Below are 13,847 nucleotides of genomic sequence, written 5' to 3' on the forward strand. Positions count from 1 at the left end.
ATCAAAACACATTCTGCATTAAAAGAGGACTCAAGTAAACCATCAACATCAATCTATCAGTCCAAAATACAAATATGCTAAAATAGCATCAGTATCAGCAGTAGTACTTAGAAATCTGTTCAAACACAATAAAATGTATATCAAAAACACTGAAATAAATAAATCAAATTAACACAAATATCATAAGGGTCAGTGAGGTAAAAATGATAAGATTTAAAGATAATTATTAAAGCAAGAAATGAGAGTAGTAAGAAAACAATTAGCAGCCCCTCCAAAAAGTAAAAAGTGGCTATGCAGCTGACATTTTAGTTTCTACAATGAAAAGAATCAGAAGCAAAATTGTCTTAAGTACAATATTGAAAGATATGCACTTCAAAACTAGATCATCTGATAAAAGTCAAAATTTAGTTCTGATTTCATCAATCTATGCTGTTCATCTTGTATAAAATGAGAAAATAATATAAAAATTTTCAGATTTTTTAAATGTGAAGTAAAGCAAAACATAAAAAATTGCTTCATTTTGTATATTTCAAATAAAATTTGAAACTGAGAAGGAGCATAGTATAATAAGTAGTCTGAGAATTCCCTCCTCCCTCCCCCACAGCTCTGCTCTCCTTACTTATGTGTACAGTTTAAAATCTTGTCTGTATTGCCCTTTTATTGATACAGATCTTAACTCCTTCGCTATTGGTTGATTATTATTTATGATTTCATACCACCAACATGTCTGTACCTGTTGACTTTTCTGTATGATATGGACTATTCATTGTCCCATTCTTCAAAAAGGATTGCCACAGGCTTCCTCCCCATTCTTGATGAGACAAATGACAGTAACATTGAACTTAAGAATTGAAATGGTAACCTCAATCTATATTTCTCTATGATAAAGGTATCCATTATTAGAGGAATATGTTATAGGTATCTAATTTAGGTTACAGATAGCAATGATTTAAGAGCTATGTAATGGATAATTATTATAAAATAGATCAATGAAAATTGAATTTGAAGTCACAAGTCTTAGGTTTAAGTTTCAACTCTCACTTTCTGTGAGACTTTAGAAAAATCAATTAACTCTTCGTTTAAGTTTCTACCTTTGTGTGTTCTTAATGAAGTTATGATGAATTTTAGTGATTATTGCTTCCTTTTCTAAAGATTCACAAGTCAAAATAATTTATTCCACAATTTTTTCAAAAATATGATAAATCTACCCATTTATAATTTGTAGACTCCTCTATCTTCCCTTTTTAACATTCTTCAGGCTACATGTCAGAATCTATTAATAGGTGAATTCCTGATAATTTGAAGTATCATATTCAACATTTAACAAATGTCTGATTAATCTAATTTCAGATTACTTACTCTTATCTACCCTGTTATAACCATTAGACAACATTTATTACATTAGATGCATTTTTTTAAACTATAAATCTATAAATGTATTGCTCCATACTAGGTCAGTGAAGCTTCCTCCCAAATCACTTCTATGATTATAGGGACTTTTCCCTATTGTTATAAGTGCAAGCTCCTCCTTCTCAACCTTTCAATCACTTAAAAAATGGCTACTGCTTACATTGCCATTATCCCCTTATACTCAAACTTAGACTTTCCTAGTTCAAACACACTAGAAGCTACTGATTTCCATTGGGGAGAAGAAATTTCATCACTAAAATTGCCTAAAATAATTAAGTGAAAGATCTAAATAAAAATGAAACTATCTGTCCAAAGATAAAATCTAACCTGCAAATAATGAGACTAAGCTAAGAGCTACCATTCTAGTCTCCTTTTGCAGGTGTTTGTAGAAAAAATGACATACACTCATTTTTCTATTTCTCAACTATTCTAGCTTCTGTTCCCCACCATTCCATTCAATAAGCATTTCTTAAGCACCTATTTTGTGCTATGCTTCAATAAAACTATTTTTTTCAAGATAACAAATAACCTCCTCACTGAAGAGTTTTCTTCTGAGATCTCATCTTTTTTCTTCTGTAAACGACCCTTTCTCTTGATATTCTCCTCCACTGGTTTCAATTATGCTTCACTCTCTTAGTTCGCATCCTATCTCTCTGATCACTCATAGATTAGTCCTTAAATATATTTCTGACAATCAGTTCCTTTATATTTCCAATTTTACCTTTCTTAAATAGAAAAGGAACCTAATTGTTCTTTTGTGTATATCCTTTCTTTTTAGAAAAATGTGCTGACTTGAGAACTAGCAGGGATATTTTACTTAAATTCTATGAAACTAGTTTCAACCACAAAAATGAAATAATGCTCACACACACACACACACACACACACACACACACACACACACACACACAGGGCTCATATATAATCTAATTGACTATCACTTAACACCAGAACACAGCACTTTTCAAATTCCTGGTAAGCCTTTAATAAATACTCTCTTCTCTATTTCTACCTCTATCTTATTCTTTGTTTCTTTTTCTCTGTATCTCTCTATATCTTTCTCCCTTTCTTCTTTCCCTTCATCAGGAGTATTATCACGAGTCTCTTTGTAAATTTTTAAGTTTGTAAATGTTAGTTATGATGATACTGCTGATGATAAAACTGCAAGAGATTGGTGATTTAATTTTTATTTAAGTAAATATTCTTCTTTGGTTTGGTAAATACATAATGATTTCTTATTTGCAACAATTATTTTAAGGAATGCATTCATGTAACTACCTACTTATATTCCAAGTTCTGGAATTTTTTTTTAAGAATCACAAATTTAGGTTGTTTTGATCAAATGTATGAGTCATATTTAAATAGTTCAAGTGCCTACTTCATGAATATTCTTTGTCCCCCCCCCTTTAATTGGTCATAATGACTGGTTATATTTATTTTAAATATTTCTTCTTTTTTTATTTAAGACAGTGATGTTAAGTGATTTGCCCAAGGTCACACAGCTAAGCAATTATTAAGTGTCTGCGATCACGTTTGAACTCAGGTCCTCCTGACTCCAGGACCAGTGCACTATCCACTGCGCCACCTAGCCACCCCGGTTGTATTTATTTTAAAAATAATGGATCACTTGGTTAAGTTTTTGAAGCTTCCTTTTCTGATCATTTCCCTTTAATGGAAATGAATACTCAAATTTCTCATCATATACTCATGGTATCCAAATTGCCCGAGTTTGAAATTTTCTCTTTTATTGACTAAAGGTGTGGAAATCATTTTCAACATATTCAGAATTGCAATGCTTCCTTCTAACAAAATATTTAATCTGCCATCTCATGACAGATTTATTTTCTTAACTTTGATGGTTAACAAAATTTGCATAGGTAGGAAAATACCTCTAAATAATGCTGAGAATGTGATATACAACAATCAAAATCACTTGTTGCAACAGCAGAAGTGAGATTCCTGAATAATGGAAGAAATATACTATTAATAGTTTTAATAGCACAGGAGAAGAGAATTAGGTGGACTTTGCCAAAGCAACTGATTAATTGGTATGAACTGTAAAATAACATGATACTTCTGAGGTTTAATGGCTACCATTACAGAGATGATTGGCATGTTGTCAATTAATGGTATTAATTTTCCCAAAAGAGTGTGTAAAGGTTAAAAAAGTCACTTTTCTTAATTTATTTTATTAATAAAAATGATTTGTGTTTTATGAAGATCTTTATGTTGGACATTTGTCATATAATTTTTGGGGCAAACCTATCACACTTATAAATCAGGATCTCCCCAAGCAAACATTCCCTCAAAGATCCTTGACCTTTGCATTTGTTATCAATAAGATATAGGCCTCATTTTCATTTGAAATATGAGGATGAAATTCAAATGAAACAATGAATCACCAAATGTTAAAACTTGTAACCATTCTAAAGAAATAATTGTGGGATTTTGATCCTCTTTTGGGTCTAAAGCAGGTTAATATTTTAAAAGTGAAAAGAAATGGTTTACATGGTTCAAAGTTTCAATTAGCTTTTACAGTCACTTTATGAAGATAAATAACATTTTACTGATGTGCAAAACAGATTATTCCCACATTTGCCCCAATGTCTTTTTAATTAACTTATAAAAAGGAACAAAGAATTTTCTCTGAAAATTTGTGTTCCAGAGCAAAGGAAAGAGAAAAAGAAGCCTATATTTATAAGGCATCTGGAGCACACTGTCTGCTTTTTTCTCAGTTGTAGAGCAATAACTGTATTTTTTTGAATAGATAAAAATTCTTAGGGGAAAATACATTAAATAATAAAAATACTAAAGTATTAGGGAAAAATGAAATCTTATTTTACTGCATAAAATGGGATTCAATAATGAGGTTATAATTTCATTTTGCAAACACAATTTTTGCCAATATTCTTTGCAGTGCTACAGTCTTCATTTTCATGGATGAATATCAGAGCTTCCATGAAGCATGCAGCATTTTTTGTATGTTTGTATTTTTGTATGTTTTGTATTTTTATGAAATAAGGTATTTTCCAGATAAGTTTATGTTTTAACTTATGGACTCTTTATTAATCTCAAAATCAAACAAGTAATTCATATAAGGCAATTTTTGCAAATGTAAAGCATTATATAAGTGAGTTGCCTGATTCTCATCATTTTTCAATAGACTTCATATGGAAACAGATCTGGGACAAATAACTAGGCTGTTATAAATTTTTTAAATTGAATGTCAAAGAATTATTGCATAATTTTTAAGTAATGGCTTTTATGAAGCTAAATAAAAAAGTATTTGGATGTAAGTTCATTCTCTGTAGGTTCATTAAAAGAATCCTCTATGCAACTCTAGTAACAGAACATGGACATCTGATCCAGTTTTTGCAAAAAATTTGACTTCAGCTACCTAGTCTTTCATCTTTTAATGGTTTTCACTAAGTAAATTTGAGATTTGGAATTTGGTGTATATTGACATGAAGAATAAATACTGTTTAAATTTTATTAATAATTTTTTCTTGTTGTGAGAAACAATTTGCTTTATGATAATGGTCTGATTATAATATAGTATATTGATTCAGTTCTCCAGGACATTTTAAGCTCTCTATATAGACATTTATGTTGGTCTGCAAAAGACAATGAGCTTCCGATGTGTGAATATAGTGCTTAGGAATGTCTTACTAGCAATTGGCAGGTGTTAAATATTTGCAGACTAAGTTAGTTTCTATTGTCTCCTTATATAATCTACACCTGATCACTAAGAACATTCCAGCCAACTTTGTCATCAGCAGTTCTTAGCCAGGTATCTAAGAATTTTCTTTAAACCATTTTCATAAATGTATTGAAACACATTTGGATTTCTTATTTTAATCTTCCGTGCTTCATTTTATGTATTTAACACTTTTTCCTAAGAAGGGTTCCAATGGTCTTGCTAGGAATACATGGCATATTAAAAAAGCAAGAATGGATCTACATGCTATGAACTGAATTAATGCAGCTGTTATCTATAATTGTCCTTCTACTTCCTCTCTTGGATTTTATTGACTCATATATTTCAACTAGACATAAACCACTTTGATTTAATTTAGAAAATTTAAACAGATATAAGCCTTTCCTATTCCTTGAAGTAATTGATTGTAACCATATATATATATATATATATATATATATATATATATATATATATATATATATATATATATGTTTTTTTGTTTTCCAATTCTATACAATAGTAGTTTCTACCTATTATTTCATGGTAAGGTTTTGAATGTTATACAGTTTATCCCCTACCCTCTCTTTACTCCCCCCTCCCCCCCAAGAAGGGCAATCAGATAATTTTTATCTTGTTTCCATGCTATTCACTAATAAAAATTGAATGTGTTGAAAGAAAAAGCTTATTCTTGAGGAAAAAATAAAATATTGGAAATAGCAAAAATATGTTGGTCATGACAAACTATTTTAAAATTGAAGGTAATACTCTTTGGTCTTTGTTTAAAATCCACAGTACTTTGTATATAGATGGTAATCTCCACCACAAATACCTTAAAATTGTCCCTGATTATTACACTGATGGAAAGAGCAAGTCCACTAAGGTTAATCAGTATAATAAATAAGAAGGTTCATTTAGGTAAAATTTTTTTTATCTCTTTGGCTTATCCATGAGCAGTTGATATTGGCCCAGTTATTTACTTATTTATTTGTTTTGAATTTTACAGTTTTTCCTCTAATCTCACTTCCTTCCACCACCCCCACAGAAGGCAGTTTGTAAGTTTTTGCATTGTTTCTATGTTATACATTTATCTGAGTTGAATGTGATGAGAGAGAAATCATATTCTTAAGGAAAAAACAAGTATAAGAGATAGCAAAATTACAAAAGATAATTTTTTTGTAATTAAAGGTAATAGTCTTTGGTCTTTATTCAAAATCCCCAGTTCTTACTATGGATACAGATAATATTCTCCAATGCAGATATCACAAAATTGTGGCTGATTGTTGCACTGATGAAATGAGTAGGTCTATTAAGGTTGATCACTTCCATCTTGCTATTAGGGTGTACAATGTTCTTCTGGTTCTGCTGATCTTGCTCAGCATCAGTTCAGGCAAATGCTCCCAGGCTTCCCTGAATTCCCATTCCTCCTGGTTTCTAAGAGAACAATAGTGTTCCATAAGATAACATGTCACAGTTTATTAAGCCATTACACAATTCAAGGACATTCACTCAATTTCTAATTCTTTGCCACCGCAAAGTTTCCCAGTTGTTTAAATCTGACTTTATTTGTGTGAATAGTGTTTTATAGTTGTTTTCATAGAATTTCTGACTGTTCCTTGGTGTTTTATGTTTTCTGAAGTTATTTTAAATAGGATTTCTCTTTCTAGCTCTTGGTATTATATCTTTCTAGGAATATGTAAAAATGCCAAGGATTTATGAGTGCTTATTTTATATCCTGTGACTTTGCTAAAGATGCTAATTGTCTTTAGAAGATTTTTTTAGAAAGTTTTTTAGGATTCTCTAGGTATACCATCATGTCATCTGAAAAAAAGTGAGAGTTTTGTTTCTTCCTTCCCAATTATAATTCCTTCAATTTGTTTTTCTTCTCTTGTTTCTGAAGCTAACATTTCTAACACAATATGGAATAGTATTGGTGATAAAGGACATCCTTGCTTCACCCCTGAAATTATTAGGAATGCCTCTAGCTTATGCCCATTGCATATAATGCCTGTTCATGGTTTCAGATAGATACTATTTATCATTCTAAGGAACAATACATTGATTCCTGCATTCTCTATTGTTTTTAGTGGGAATGGGTGCTTTATTTTGTTAATGGATATTTCAGTATCTATTGAGATAATCATATGATTTCTTATAGGTTTGTTATTGATATAGTCAATTATACTGACAATTTTCCTAATATTGAACCAATCCTGCATTCCTGGGATAAATCCTTCTTTACTAGCATATTATACTAGTGATAATGTGTTGTAATTATTTTGCTAAGATTTTATTTAAGATTTTTGCATCCATATTCATTAAGGAAATTGGTCAATAATTTTCTTTTTCTGTTTTGAACCTTTCTGGTTTTTCTATCACCAACATATTGGCTTTATTGAAGGACTTAGACAGAGTCCTATCTTCCCCTAATTTTCCAAAGAGTTTATATAGAATAGGAACCAATTGTTCCTTAAATGTTTGCTAGGATTCACTTTTGAATCCTTGACCCTGTAGAATTTTTCTCATGATGGCTTGTTGTAATTCTTTTTCTATGATAGGATTAACTATTCATTTAATTTCCTCTTCATTTAATCTGGACAACTTATATTTTTTATAATAATTCAGCCATTCCCTTAGATTATCAGATTTATTGGCATACATTTGGGCAAAATAGTCCCAAATCATTATGTTAATTTCTTCCTCATTGGTGGTGAGATCACCTTTCTTCATTTATGATATTAGTAATTTGGTTTTCTTCCTTCTTTTTTTTAATCAAATTAACCAAAGGGTTTTTTTTTATCAATTTCATTGTTTTTCATAAAATGAACACTTGGTTTTATTAATTTGTTAAATATTATCTTGCTTTCAATTTTATTAATCTCTCCTTCAATTTTTAGAATTTCTACTCTTGTATTTAATTGAAAGTTTTTAATTAGTTCTTTTGATGTGAATTTTTTCTAATATTATTTATGCAGTTTTGTGACCTATTAGAATATAATTCCTCCTCTTCCTAAATATGGTGTACTTGCTATCAACCTGTAATCTAGAGGTTTTTAACCAATGCTGATCACAGTTTTTGAGAATGTCTATCAATTATCTTTCCCCTTTTATGCAAAGAAGTGTTCATTTTTCTGTTGCTTCCTTAGCATAATTATCAATATATTTGGTCATTTTATGTAGATGTCTATTATTATTATATAGCATGAATCTGTTATTAACCATTTTCTAATTCCAAACGTGTCCATTAAGCCTTATATTGTGTTTATATTGATTGCTTTAAATGTATTCTCTCCATTTCACTTTGATTTCAGAAGAAATGCCTTAACATTTGGTTACAAATTTCTTCTAAATTTTTTGTTTGTTTGTTTGTTTTTGTAAGTCAGTGGAGTTAAGTGACTTATTTGCCCAAAGTCACACAGTAAATATCAAGTATCAAGACTGAATTTAAACTCAACTCTTCATCTCCAGTAGCAGTGCTCTATCCACTGTGCTGCAATCTAGCTGCCCCAAACTGATTGAATCTTAATGAAAGACCTGCTATATTTGTGTTTTTTGAATTCATATAGTTTAATCCTATCTATATATTTAAGTGCCGGATAATAAACTTTAGTTAAACTCTTTCAATTTGGTAGCCATACTTAGATGTACATTTAATAAAAAATGGTTTCTTACAAAAGAAAAATCAGAGACTTCCAGCCAAGGTGGTGCAGAGAAACTAGGCTCTGTGCTAAGGCCTCCTGGCTTTCCCTCAGAATTAATATGAATCAAACTTATTAACAGAAGTCAAATTCATAAAATCCAGAAAGAGAAACTACAAGGTAGGTCTCAGAGTAACTTTGGTGAGCTGGGGGCAGAGAGCAGAATGCCAGCCCCGGAGCAGTAGGGTGAGACCCAGGATTAACCTCAGAACAAGCTCTGAAGCTTTTTTGTTTTTTGAGCAGGCAGGAGAACAGCAGCTTGGAAAACTATAGTGAGGTGGCTAGATGTCAAAATGGTCAGCTTTGCTGTCCAGGAAAGATCAGGGCCATGGGCCCCAAATTTTCAGTGGAGCCCTATGTTTCCAGTTGAGCCCCTTCCCCCCATCCCTGTGAGAAAAATGGACTCTTCCCAGAGCAAAGATAGTAACAACCTCCCCCACCCCAGGCCAAGATCAGGTGTGGGCAGCAGTGCCAAGTGAATAATAAGATTAACTAAATAGCCCAAGGGCCCAGCCGAGATTATCCAAGGATAATTCTGACCCTGATGCTCCCCCTACCCTCCCCCCAGCCCTAGGGAGGGCTAAGAAATCAACTTCACAGACACTGTAGAGCAAGAATCTAGTAACTCCTACTGGCGGGTCCATCTGGTGTTACTAAGCCCAATGAGCAAGACCTGAATAGTTTTCAAATACAAAGGTCTGTGAACCAGGTCCCATTCCACCCCCCCATCACAATATCCTAGGAAAATTAAGAAAGGCCAGATGAAAGGGGGCATCCATTAAAAGTTATCTCAAAGACAAAGGCCCTAACTCAGAGAGAGCTAGAACTTCTGAGGAGAATATTAATTGGGCTCCAACCCAGAAAGACTTTTTAGAAGAGATCAGTAAGGAGTTTAAAAGAGAATTGGGAAAATTGAGAAAAGAAACTCAATAAAAACTTAGTACCTTGCAACAAGAAAACAAATCCTTAGAAAATACAATTGGATAAAAGCAAAAAAGGAAATAATTCTCTCAAAACCTCAACTGGGCAAATGGAAAACGCCTTCACAAAGAGAATTGACCAATTGGGAAAGGAGTTGCAAAAGGTAAATGAAGAAAATTCTTCTCTTAAAAGTAGGATGGAATCTGTGGAAATGAATGAATTTATGACACAACAAGAATCTGTTAAAGAAAAATCAAAAATTCAAAAAAAAGTAAATGTAAAATACCTCACTGGCAAAAGCACTGATCTCCAGAACAGATCCAGAGGAGTCAAGTTAAGAATCATTGGGCTTGGGATGGCTAGATGGCACAGTGAATAGAGCACTGGCCCTGGAGTCAGGAGTACCTGATTTCAAATCCGGCCTCAGACACTTAATAATTACCTAGCTGTGTGGCCTTGGGCAAGGCACTTAACCTCCTTTGCCTTGCAAAAACCTAAAAAAAATAGAATCACTGGACTTCCTGAAAACATTGAGCAGAAAAAATCCTGGACTCTAAATAACAAGATTAAATGATGGAAAATTTCCCTGATATCATGGAACCAGATGCCAAAATATTTATTGAAAAAATACATTGATCCCCCTCCCATAAGGGATCCCAAAATGGAAACACCAAGAAAAATTGTGGCCAAATTCCATAACTATCAGATAAAAGAGAAAATCCTGCAAGCATCCACAAAAAAATTTAGATACTAAGGAGGAACTGTAAGGATTACATAGGACCTGACTGCATGAACATTAAGTGATTGAAGACCCTGTAATGCGTTATTCCAAAATGCAGCCAAGAATTCACTGATAGTGAATTGAACCTTCTCTTCTGGGGAAAAGATGGACATTCAACAAAATAACAGACTTTCAACTCTTCCTGATGAAAAGATCAGATCTAAATAGAAAATTTGAACTTCAAACAAGATACTCAAGAGACAAATGAAAATGTATAAAGAAGCGGGGGGATCTGTGATCCAATAAGATGAAAGTGGTTATATCCCCACTTAGGAGAAAAATAATCATAACTCTCTGGAATTATAACTCTATAAGAGAGAATATACTTAACCAGAAGTGATGGAAACTCATGACTTATCTGTGACTATTTTAGAATGATTTAAAAGAAATATCTCCTTAAAAAGGGGAGACAGTAAAGAGATTGGAGGATAGAGGTGATGGAATGGGGTAAATCACATTACATAAAGAGTTTCAAAGGACCTATTGCCATAAAGGGGATGAAGGGAGGAGGTAGGAACTGCCTGAATCTTACTCTCATCAGATCTGCTCAAAGTTAATGTATACACAATTGGTTAAGTTAAGAAACTTATCCTACTTTTCAGGTTTTAAACAAGGAAAGTGGGAGGGGTAAGGAAAAGAGGAACTAAAAGAAGGAGATGAAGGAAGGGTAAAGGGGGAAAAGGCAAATTGGAAAGAAAGTGGAGGGTGTTGGATATAAGGGAGCAAACACACCTAAGTTGGTGGTATTCAGAAACAAAATACTGGGGAACATGGATAAAGTGAATAAAGGGAAAAATACAAACCCAGGGAAGATAGTATGGAGGACAATAAAGAGTAAGTAATTATAACTTTGAATGGGATATAGGCAATATAGCAAATAGTTATATAATATAAACACATAGCCAGTGGATTAAAAACCAGAATCCTTCAATATGCTGCTTACAAGAACCTCATTTGAAGCAGAGAGATGTATATAGAGTAAAGTTAAATAATTGAAGCATAATATATTTTTCTTCAGCTGAAGTGAGAAAAGGCAGTGGCAGCAATCTTTATCTCAATCAAATCAAATTCAAAAATAGATCTCATTAAAAGAGATAAGAAAGGAAACTATATCCTCCTAAAAGGTCCAATAGACAGTGAAACAATTTCTATATTAAATAGACACGCACCAAGTGGTATAGCATCCAAATTCTTAAAGAAGAAGTTGAATGAGTTACAGGAATTCATAGACAGCAAAACTCTACTGGAAGGAGAATTCAACTTCACTCTCTCAGAGTTAGATAAATCTAAGCATAAAGTAAACATGCAGGAAGTTAAGGAGGTAAATAGGATGTTAGAAAACCTAAAGATGTTACACTTTTGGAGGAAACTGAATGGAGATAGAAAGGAATATATTTTTTATGTAATACATGGCACTTACACAAAAATTGGTGATGTAGTAGCACGTAAAAAAAAACTTTATTATCAAATGCAGAAAGGCAGAAATAGTGAATATATCCTTTTCAGATCATAATGCAATAAAAAGCAGAGGAAATAATGGGCCCTAGAGAGATAGATCCAAAACTAATGGGAAACTAAATAACCATATTTTAGAGAATGAGTTGATCAAACAACAAATTATTGAAAGAATGATTGTACCCTAGATAATGACAATAATAAGACAATATATCCAAACTTATGGGATACAGTCAAGGCAGTTGTCAGGAAGTAAATGCTTACATGAATAAATCAGATAAAAAGGAAATCAATGAACTAAAAATGCAACTAAAATATTAGAGACAGAACAAATTAAAAACTCCCATTTAAATGTTAAATTAGAAATTCTAAAAATTAAAGGAGAAATTAAAAAATTCAAAGCAAAAAAGCTATTCAATTAATAAATAAAACCAAGTGTTGCTTTTATGAAGAAGCCAGGAAAATTGATAAACTTCTGGTTAATTTGCTTTTAAAAAAAGGAATAAGAAACCAAATTGCTTGTTTCAAAAATGAAAAAGATGAACTCACCACCAACAAGAAGGAAATTAAAGTAATAATTCACAATTATTTTGTCCAATTTTATGCCAATAAATTTTATAATCTAAGTGAAATGGATGAATATTTACAAAAAACATAAGTTGCCCAAGTTAAATGAAGAGGACATTAAATACAAAAGTAATCCTATCTCAGAAAAAGAAATTCAACATGCCAAAAATCTCCTGGGCCAGATAGATTCACAAGTGAATTCTATCAACATTTAAAGAACAAAAGTTTCTAATTCTATATAAACTTTTTGGAAAATAGTCTAAGATAGAACTCTGCCTCACTCTTTTTTTTTCACATCAATATGGTACTGATACCCAAACCAAGAAGAGTCAAAACAGAAAAAGAAAATTGTAGAGTAATTACCTTAATATAGATGTGAAAGTCTTAAATAAAATCTTTGCCAAATGGTTACAGCAAATTATCACTATGATAGTACACTATGGCTAAGCAGGATTCATCCCAGGAAAGAAGAGTTGCTTCAATATTATGAAAACTGTTAGTATAATTAATTATATCAATAGCAAACATATCAGAAATCATCTGATTATCTGAATAACTGCTGAAAAAGCCTTTGACAAAATACAGCACCCATTCCTACTAAAAACACCAGAGAACATAGGAATAAATGGATTGTCCCTTAAATGATTAGTAGTATCTATCTGAAACCACCAACAAGCATTTTATACAATGGGGATAAGCTAGAGGCAATCCCAATAATATCAGGGGTGAAACGAGAATGCCCATTATTGCCAGTACTGTTCCATATTGTGTTAGTCATATGAGCTTCAGCTATAAGAGAAGAAAAAGAAATTGAGGGAATTAGAATTGGGAAGGACAAAGCAAAACTTTCACTTTTTGCAGATAACATGATGGTATATGTAGAGAATCCTAAAAAATTCATTTAAAAAACTACTAGAAACAATTAGCAAATCCACAGGATATAAAATAAAGCCACATAAGTCCTCAGCATTTCTATATATTACTAGCAAAATATATTATCAAGGGCTAGAAAGAGAAATCCCATTCAAAGTAACTTCAGACAATATTTTAAATACTGGGAATTCTACCTGCAAAGGCAGTCTCAGAAACTTTCTGAAAACAACTACAAAATGCTTATCATGCAAAAAAAAAATCACATTTAAATGACTGCAAATATTAACTGCTCATGCATAGGCAGAGCAAATATGAGTAAAAATGAAAATTCTACCTAAATTAAACTTATTTTGTGCCTTGCCAGCCAAAATTCAAAAAAAATTACATTAATGTGCTAGAATAAATTGTAAGCAAATTCTTATGGAGAAATAAAAAGTCAAGAATT

The sequence above is a fragment of the Macrotis lagotis genome, chromosome 7, assembly GCF_037893015.1.
Source record: "Macrotis lagotis isolate mMagLag1 chromosome 7, bilby.v1.9.chrom.fasta, whole genome shotgun sequence".
NCBI lineage: Eukaryota > Metazoa > Chordata > Mammalia > Peramelemorphia > Peramelidae > Macrotis > Macrotis lagotis.